Source organism: Gavialis gangeticus, unplaced genomic scaffold (assembly GCF_001723915.1).
Source record: "Gavialis gangeticus isolate Ggan-Ray unplaced genomic scaffold, GavGan_comp1, whole genome shotgun sequence".
Lineage (NCBI taxonomy): Eukaryota > Metazoa > Chordata > Crocodylia > Gavialidae > Gavialis > Gavialis gangeticus.
The window spans coordinates 44,921,921-44,929,487 of NW_017729033.1; the positions used below are offsets into that span (position 1 = coordinate 44,921,921).

The window sequence follows — 7,567 nt, forward strand, 5'->3', positions numbered from 1 at the left end:
GCTGATGAACCCGTGCTGGTTGCCCCTGAGCATGCAGTTCCCTGCTGGCCCCTCCTGGATGTGTGCCAGAATAATTTTCTCGAACAGCTTGCCCAGGATCGAGGTAAGACTGACTGGCCTGTAGTTCCCCGGGTCCTCTTTCCTCCCCTTTTTGAAGACGGGAACCACGTTGGCCCTCTTCCAGTCCTCAGGCACCTCTCCAGAGCACCACGAGTGTTCATAAAGCCATGCCAGGGGACTTGCAATGACCCCAGCCAGTTCCTTTAGGACTCTAGGGTGAAGATCATCCTTAACTAAGCCTCACTCAAATGAAAAGGTCTCGAATCTCCAGTACTTCAGGGTGCAGACAGAAGTGCAGCTCCCTGCTGTAACTGGGCATGCTTCACAGAAGTGTTCTGAGTTCCAACCATCCCCTGGACCAAACACAAGTCCACTGCTGGTTCCAGGGGGAGGGGACGCTACCTGCTGATGCAGACTGCAGCTGGTTTCTCATTGTAACAACCCTTCCTCCCTGCCAGTCTGCACAGTTTTCAGAATGGGAGGGGGGAAGGGTGCAGAAGGAGCCGAGCTAGTGCTGGAAGGTCGGGTGAGTGAATTGGAGGCCTCCCACTCTGGAATGGGGTAGGTGATTTGAAGTGCCCCCCCAAAAAAAAGTGGAGGGGGGGCTTCAAATTCACCCACCTCACCCCTTAGCAGGTGCTGAAAAAAACACTGACTGAGCTCCCTCCACTCCCTTTCCCCCACTCCCATTCTGGAAACAACAACAGGCTGGGGGGCAGCACAGACACAAGTTACAGAAGACACTATTTAAAAGTCTTCATTTGAGCCTGAGGATTTTCACCCGAATGACCATTTTTGAAGCAGTCTGCAGCCATGTACTTGTGTTTGTTCACAGCTATAAATTGCTTTCTGTTGCCAGATGAAGTGAAAACTGTCAATTCTGTCTGTACTCAGTGACAACAAAAGCACCCCAGGATACTTCCACTTCCTTCCTTGGCTCACACTGCAAATGAAACAGTACACAGAAGTTCTTCTTTAAACCCAAAATATTAAGGTTGGCTTTAAAATATTTGTTGTAGCCTTGGTCCATTTTTTTAAATTCAGTTTAGCTTGTTCACCACTCTATAATATTCCATTTGATACAAACCCTTTAGTTTTTCTCTTGTTAAACCATCTCAACTTATCAACTGCTTTCAGTTTTCTCTGCATTTCTTAGGTCTTGTTTCTGAGTTCTACATAAATACTATTTGAAACCAGTTCTCTTGATTAAATTTCAGCCTAACAAGTGCTTTAACGCCTATGAATTCTGCCTCAATCAGGATTTTAAACAATTCCTTACCAGATATTTGAGACTCACTCTTTTAAGATACCTGCCTTGCTTCCTGATTTACAGCACAGGCTCCCCAGGTGTCCAGTGCTTACATCTGCATTAGGAGGGAACAGCTGTCACAGGGAAGCAGACAGCACCTTTCACGTAGGGAAACTACTACTGGAGGATTCCCATCTTCCTGTTCTAAGACCCAGTACAGGCTGGCTGGGAAGGCTTCTAGGGGGTTAGGGGGGGACAACTCCACACAAGTTCAGCAAGTGCTACACACTCTCACAATAAACTGGCCTCCTGTTCGAGACTAGGGTGTCACTACTTCAGTATTCATGTCACAGCTACTAGCAAGAGAACAGATTCCCTTGCCACCCTTATTGGCACTGGTATTATTTCACCTCCTTTTCATTGGTAATTCTAGAACTGGGACAGGAAAAGGAAGGCATGGCCCCACTATCTCATGGATACCACTAACTCAAAGGGATAACTTGGCACTCTGTCTGTGGTCAAATTTACTGTCATGACTTTTGTTATTGATGCACTGGGTCTACCTCCAGGCCTCTTGCTGGATTCCTTGAAACAGGGGCTGGGGAATTGTCTACCCCCAGTGACAAGTCCCCAGATCAGAATATCATTATGACCCTGGGATCACTAAATTACAAAATCATGCTTAGCCGCACTCCTTACAGGTAGGGACAGAGTAGAGAGGTTTTAAATATGTGGGCTGAATTCTGTCTTAGTCTGTCCCAGGCTACATTAATGTTTCCATGCTTCTTTTCAAATATGAGTGAATTCCACATAAAGCCAGTGCAAACTTGTCAAAATACATTCCTCAAATAATTTTCTAGTCAGTTTTCACTATTGATTGCTTTGATTTTTGTTTTTTAAATAGAATCATTTTCCACTACAGCAGATGCTATGGAAACATGGAACTGTGCTACTGTTAACCTGAAGTCCTTGATTTCTGATCAATGAGTATTTGTATAGAGGCTATAGGGAATAGAGGCAACAAGTGCCCCACTGTGTGCACAATCTCTTTTCTAGATCATGCACCATTAAATGTCCAGGTGATGTAAATTGTAGTTTCAAGGACAAAGCTGCTGCTGATAGCAGAAAGAAGCACTATTGCCAACTCCCTGTTACCAATATGTCTGTCACCAAGACAGTCAATCTGGGCCTCTTGTTGTGGATCAGGTTTTACTGCACATCCACCTCACTGTTCACACCACAGTAGTAACACCAGCTTCCTCCTCACCTCCCATCTGAATTTACCAGATCACACCAGAGCTATCTTATACATGGGCAGAACCTCAAGGAAGCTCTAATGGTTTATACCACCCAAGGTAGATCCTCCTTTTCTTTCCATTTAGGAGGGTGCACAGCATGGAAGGCAGTGCCCTTTTTCTCCACTGACAAAATTTCCCTGCTATCTATAAAGAGTTGTCACCGTCACATCCCCAGTTTTACTTATCACAGACATTTTCATTTAGCCTCAGAATGACACAGTCCCACTCTCAGTCCTGTCTATATTTAAGTTAAGTTTTAAAATGTTAAGCCCAGTGCATGCTAAATGCTTGCTGGAGCAGTTTGTAGGTTTATGAATGGGGGCAAGCTAATCTATGGGTGTACCTGGGTAGCAGAAAATCAGCTATAAAATATTTATAACTAATTCAACCTAGCTTTACTCAAGCCAAGAAAACTGTTGTCCCCTTTTAGCCACAGCATTAAGAGTATTTTATTCTCTCATTTGCATAACTGATGCATCTTAAGCTGAAATAATATCACATACAGAATTTATTTACAGTCAGCTTCATAAATCAAGCTGATACGCTTGAGAGAAAAAAAACAACAACAGATGAACCAGGAGCAAGCAATACCCATTGTGAACAGGAATCCTCCTTAGTCCTTGCCTTGCATTTAATGTCAGGGCCAAAAAACAACGATCAAACTGGAGATAACCCAATTATGCCATAAGCCACATACTCCCATGATTATATTTAGCATGCAGTTCTCCTCAGATGTCCTTTCCTTATAGAAATAGCAAGAATAAAAACACTTACACTCCAGGAGTAAGCGTCAAGGGAACCTAAGACGTTTCTGCAAGAGCACTAGAGCAGAAAGCCAGGCTCAAATATCCAATATCTGATCTAACTAAAACCTATTCTAGTGTTGTTCTAATGTCAAACAAAAGAGCTGCTCTGTCACTCCGTAGTTAAATAGTTGTGTCCCAGGCTTCAAATAGTGACGAAACTTTGGACTTTGGGAGACAAATGAGTTCACAGAGACTCAAGATATTTTTTCTTAATCTCTTTTTTTTTTATAATGTGTACGTGGTAGTTAGCGTCGCTGCCTTGAGCAAAAATAAATTAACAGTAAAAGAAAAAAAAAGGAATGGAAGCAAAACTCACAGCTATGTTCCCAGAGTTCAGTAAAATACAGCTCTGTGTACGAATCTAAATCTATGTTCTTCTGTCTACTACTGCCAACTGTTGCATCTGTACCCTGCAACCACCACACCAATACCCTGATGGGACAGCATGCACTTGGTCTGTCACTCAAAACATACTGCTCTCCTATACACTGAGTTTTGGGAATTGTGTTCATCACAACTTCTTGTCTGCATTTATCACTAATCAATCTTTGCTTGTCCTTCCTAACAAAGATGGAGCTATTTAAAACTATTATATTTGAAGAAATTCCTGCCACTGACCCTAACAAGGAATTGCCTTTAAAACCTACTCACATAAGTACTGAATAATATAAACCCATTCATGACACAAGGGTTCAGTGGCCTGCTTTTGTTTCTTTTCCTCCTAGTAATTACACCCTGGGGAATTATGCATTCATGCACCCATGCAATTTTGCCCATAAATGGCATGACCATGCATAATTACATAACCTTGCATAATTTAACCATGGCAGTCTCTGTGCCTCCACCTCCATGATGGAGGCATAGAGCTGTACGACTGGATGCTGGGTAAGTGGGGAGGGGAGCTCCTGCCTACAGGAGGGGTGGGGTTTGTGGGTGGGTGTGGGCCATGCACCATTAGGCCAGGCCAGCTGGCTCTGTGCCTCCACGTGGAGCTTCCAGCAGTCCAGCAGGAAGCTACATGTGGAGGCACAGAGCCTGCCCAGTCTGGTGGCATGTGACTCTGTGGGTCTATGTGTGGCTTCCTGCTGGAGTGCTGGAAGCCCCACGTGGAAGGCCAGCCTGGCCCGATGGTGCATAGACTGGGAGCCAGGCAACATCAGACTGGGTGGGAAGCTACACATGTAGGCACAGAGCTGCATGCCATCGGGCTGGGCAGGCTCCTGCTTACTTGCACATGAGGCTTCCCATTAGTGTGCTGGAAGCCCCATGTGGAGGCACAGAGCCTGCCCAGCCCAATGGCGCATGCGGTACACACGTCATTGGGCTGGGCTGGCCGACTCTGTGCCTCCTCATGGGGCTTTTGGCACTTCAGCAGGAAGCCGCACATGGAAGCATGGAGTCTACCCAGCCTGATGGCCCATGGCTCCTGCCTGCAGGGCCATGAGCCCCACGTGCTGGCACACAGCCAGCCTGGTCTGGTTTGAAGGTGCGCACCAGTGGGCCAGGCTGACTCTGTGCCAGTACATGCAGGCTGTAAGACAACCAGAAGCATGAGCTGCAGGGGGCTCTGCCTGCCACAGCCATGAGCACTTTGAGGGCCCGCTGCCTGCCTGCTACTGCTGAGCTGGTGGTGGCGACAGGGTTTGTGTACCATGAGGGAGGCCCACACTCAGCTACAAACCCCATACATGCACACACCCACATCCCTTCACAACCCCCCCACAAACACCAGACCCACCCACAAACTTCACCCCCCTTCACAAACCCTACAAACCCCACACCTGCCCACAAATATCACATATACCTACACCCCCCACACCTTCACAAATTCCCCACACACACCCCAACCATATAAAGTAGCTGCATATATTTCTAAAGAAGTTTCAAATAGTGTTTTTATATATATATATATATAATATATATATATAGATAGATAGATAGATAGATAGATAGATAGATAGATAGATAGATAGATAGATAGATAGATATTAAACTAAAGTAATTAATTTTACATAATTTTGAACTTTCTTGTGTATCACTTTGAATTTCTCTGCACATAATTTCCTGGAGTGTAAGTAATGCCAAAATCCACCATTTTTTCAGATTCAAAATGTTTTCTCCTGTAGCCAGCCAACAGAGGGAGCACAATTTTTACCTAATTACATTCTAGGAATAACAGCCACATGATCCACAAAGATGATGCACACAAAGACAAAGCAGTAAAAAAACACAGAAGTTACATTTTCTTGTGCCAAAAGTCATTGCTGTTTGATTATGAGTAAAGGAAGAAATTAGTAGGAAAATAAGCGGTAATGCTACAGTAATGTAGTAGATTTGACAGTTCAGGAATTATGTGAGAGGCAAGGGTTTTTTGGGGGTTGACATCTTTCATTGAACCAACTGCGTGGTTGGAATAAAGTCAGACAAGCTTTCAAATGCAAGACATTCTTCATCAGATCTGAAGAGGGAAGCAAGCAAATACAGCTGAGAGTAGAACCATGAAGATGGAGGAGGGGAGGAAAATTTTCAAGGGTAGCAGACAAAGAATTGTTTACTGGAAGAACAAAATCCATCAATATGTGTTGCCTTTAAACAAGGACATGCCAGTAGAAAAACAGAAATATTTTTGAAAGAGCCATTTAAATACTTGGCAGTAACCTATTACAGTATAAAAAGAACCCCCCTCCCTCCAGTGACCACATACTCTTGGTGGTCACCTACCACCCCGCACTGGAAATGATCAGAAGACGCATCAAACAATTCATTAGACCAGACCAAGAGAAATATTCTAAGCCCTTTCACTTCCAAACCCCCAACCTTGCCCAGTTCACAGGAAGCAAACTCCCCACTGCTCACCAGACACCAAATGGGACACAGCCTTGCCTTAGCAACAGATGCTTTAACCTGTCAACACATCTCCACTGCTTCCACAATCAACACTCTCCACAATGGACCCATAAATATCCATGGATTCCACACGTCTTTCCCAAAATGTAATATTGGGAAAACTCAGTTTCATCTGAGGGTAGATGTTTGCTTAATGCAAATTGTCTCTCACTACCAAGTGACAAGGTGCTGTAACAGCATGTTCTATGGACAGTTAGACTGAGAGAGCTGGTTGTGGTGTTAGCTCCTAACTATGGAGTAATGTACACCAAAGTAAAATCCAAAGTCAACTTCTCTGTAGAAAGGATGTGGTGTGCGCACACACCCTAAAAGTAAAACAAAGTGAAGTTATGAACATATGTAACGTTTAATCATTTGAAAAGGCAAGAGGGTGCTGCCTGCAGGAGCTCACATTAGCTGTTACAGTGTATGCAGGCTCCTGTAGCATTGCTGTAACTTCAGACCTGAAAGAACTGCTTTTGATACACTTGTATCAATCCTACATTATAATACCTTATAGCCTTGGATATGTCCGGAGGGTGCAGTTGCCAACCACCCCTTTCTACTGTGTAGTTCTGCACTCCAGAGGCCTAGGCTCCCCATGGAGTCTGGATCACACCAGAGGAGCTTCAGTCAGGAACTTGTTTTTAAGTTTCTGAAGCAGGTAAAAATCCCCCTCCTCACCCCACCACCAACCGTTGGCACCCCCTCACTTCCCCTTCATGCTCAGCGGCGCCTCCCCTCGCATCCATTTCGTCTCCCCTTGCTTGGGTCCCCTAGGTGTTGCCTGCCAGTCTAAGAGGAGGCACAAGGAGCTGGCAGGTGTCATAGCCCAACCATTGGCAAAAATATTTAAAAACTCATGGCACTCAGGTGAAATACCTGAGGACTGGAAGAAGACCAGTGTAGTACCCATCTTCAAGAAAGGATGGAAAGTAGATCCTGGGAATTACAGGCCAATCAGCTTGACCTCAATCCCCGGTAACATTCTGGAGAAAATTATCAAGGAGACCCTTCTGGATAACCTGGCTGAGGGCAATGTCCTGAGAGATAGCCAGTACAGGTTTGTTGCGGGTAGGTCTTGCCTGACCAATCTCATCTCCTTCTATGACCAGGTGACCTATCACCTGGACAAGGGAGAAGAGACTGATGACATATCTGGACTTAAAAAAAGCCTTTGATCTGGTGTCCCATGACCTCCTCATGGAAAAATTGGCCAACTGTGGCCTCGGCTACACCACAGTCCGATGGCTGGGAAATTAGCTCTG

General features: G+C 45.0%; 1 protein-coding gene across 1 annotated transcript in view; it reads right to left on the reverse strand.

The window, feature by feature from the left end:
• CCDC149 (coiled-coil domain containing 149) overlaps positions 1-7,567 on the reverse strand; it is a 131,395-nt gene that overhangs the window by 15,949 nt on the left and 107,879 nt on the right. The gene's annotated exons all lie outside the window — the stretch shown is intronic.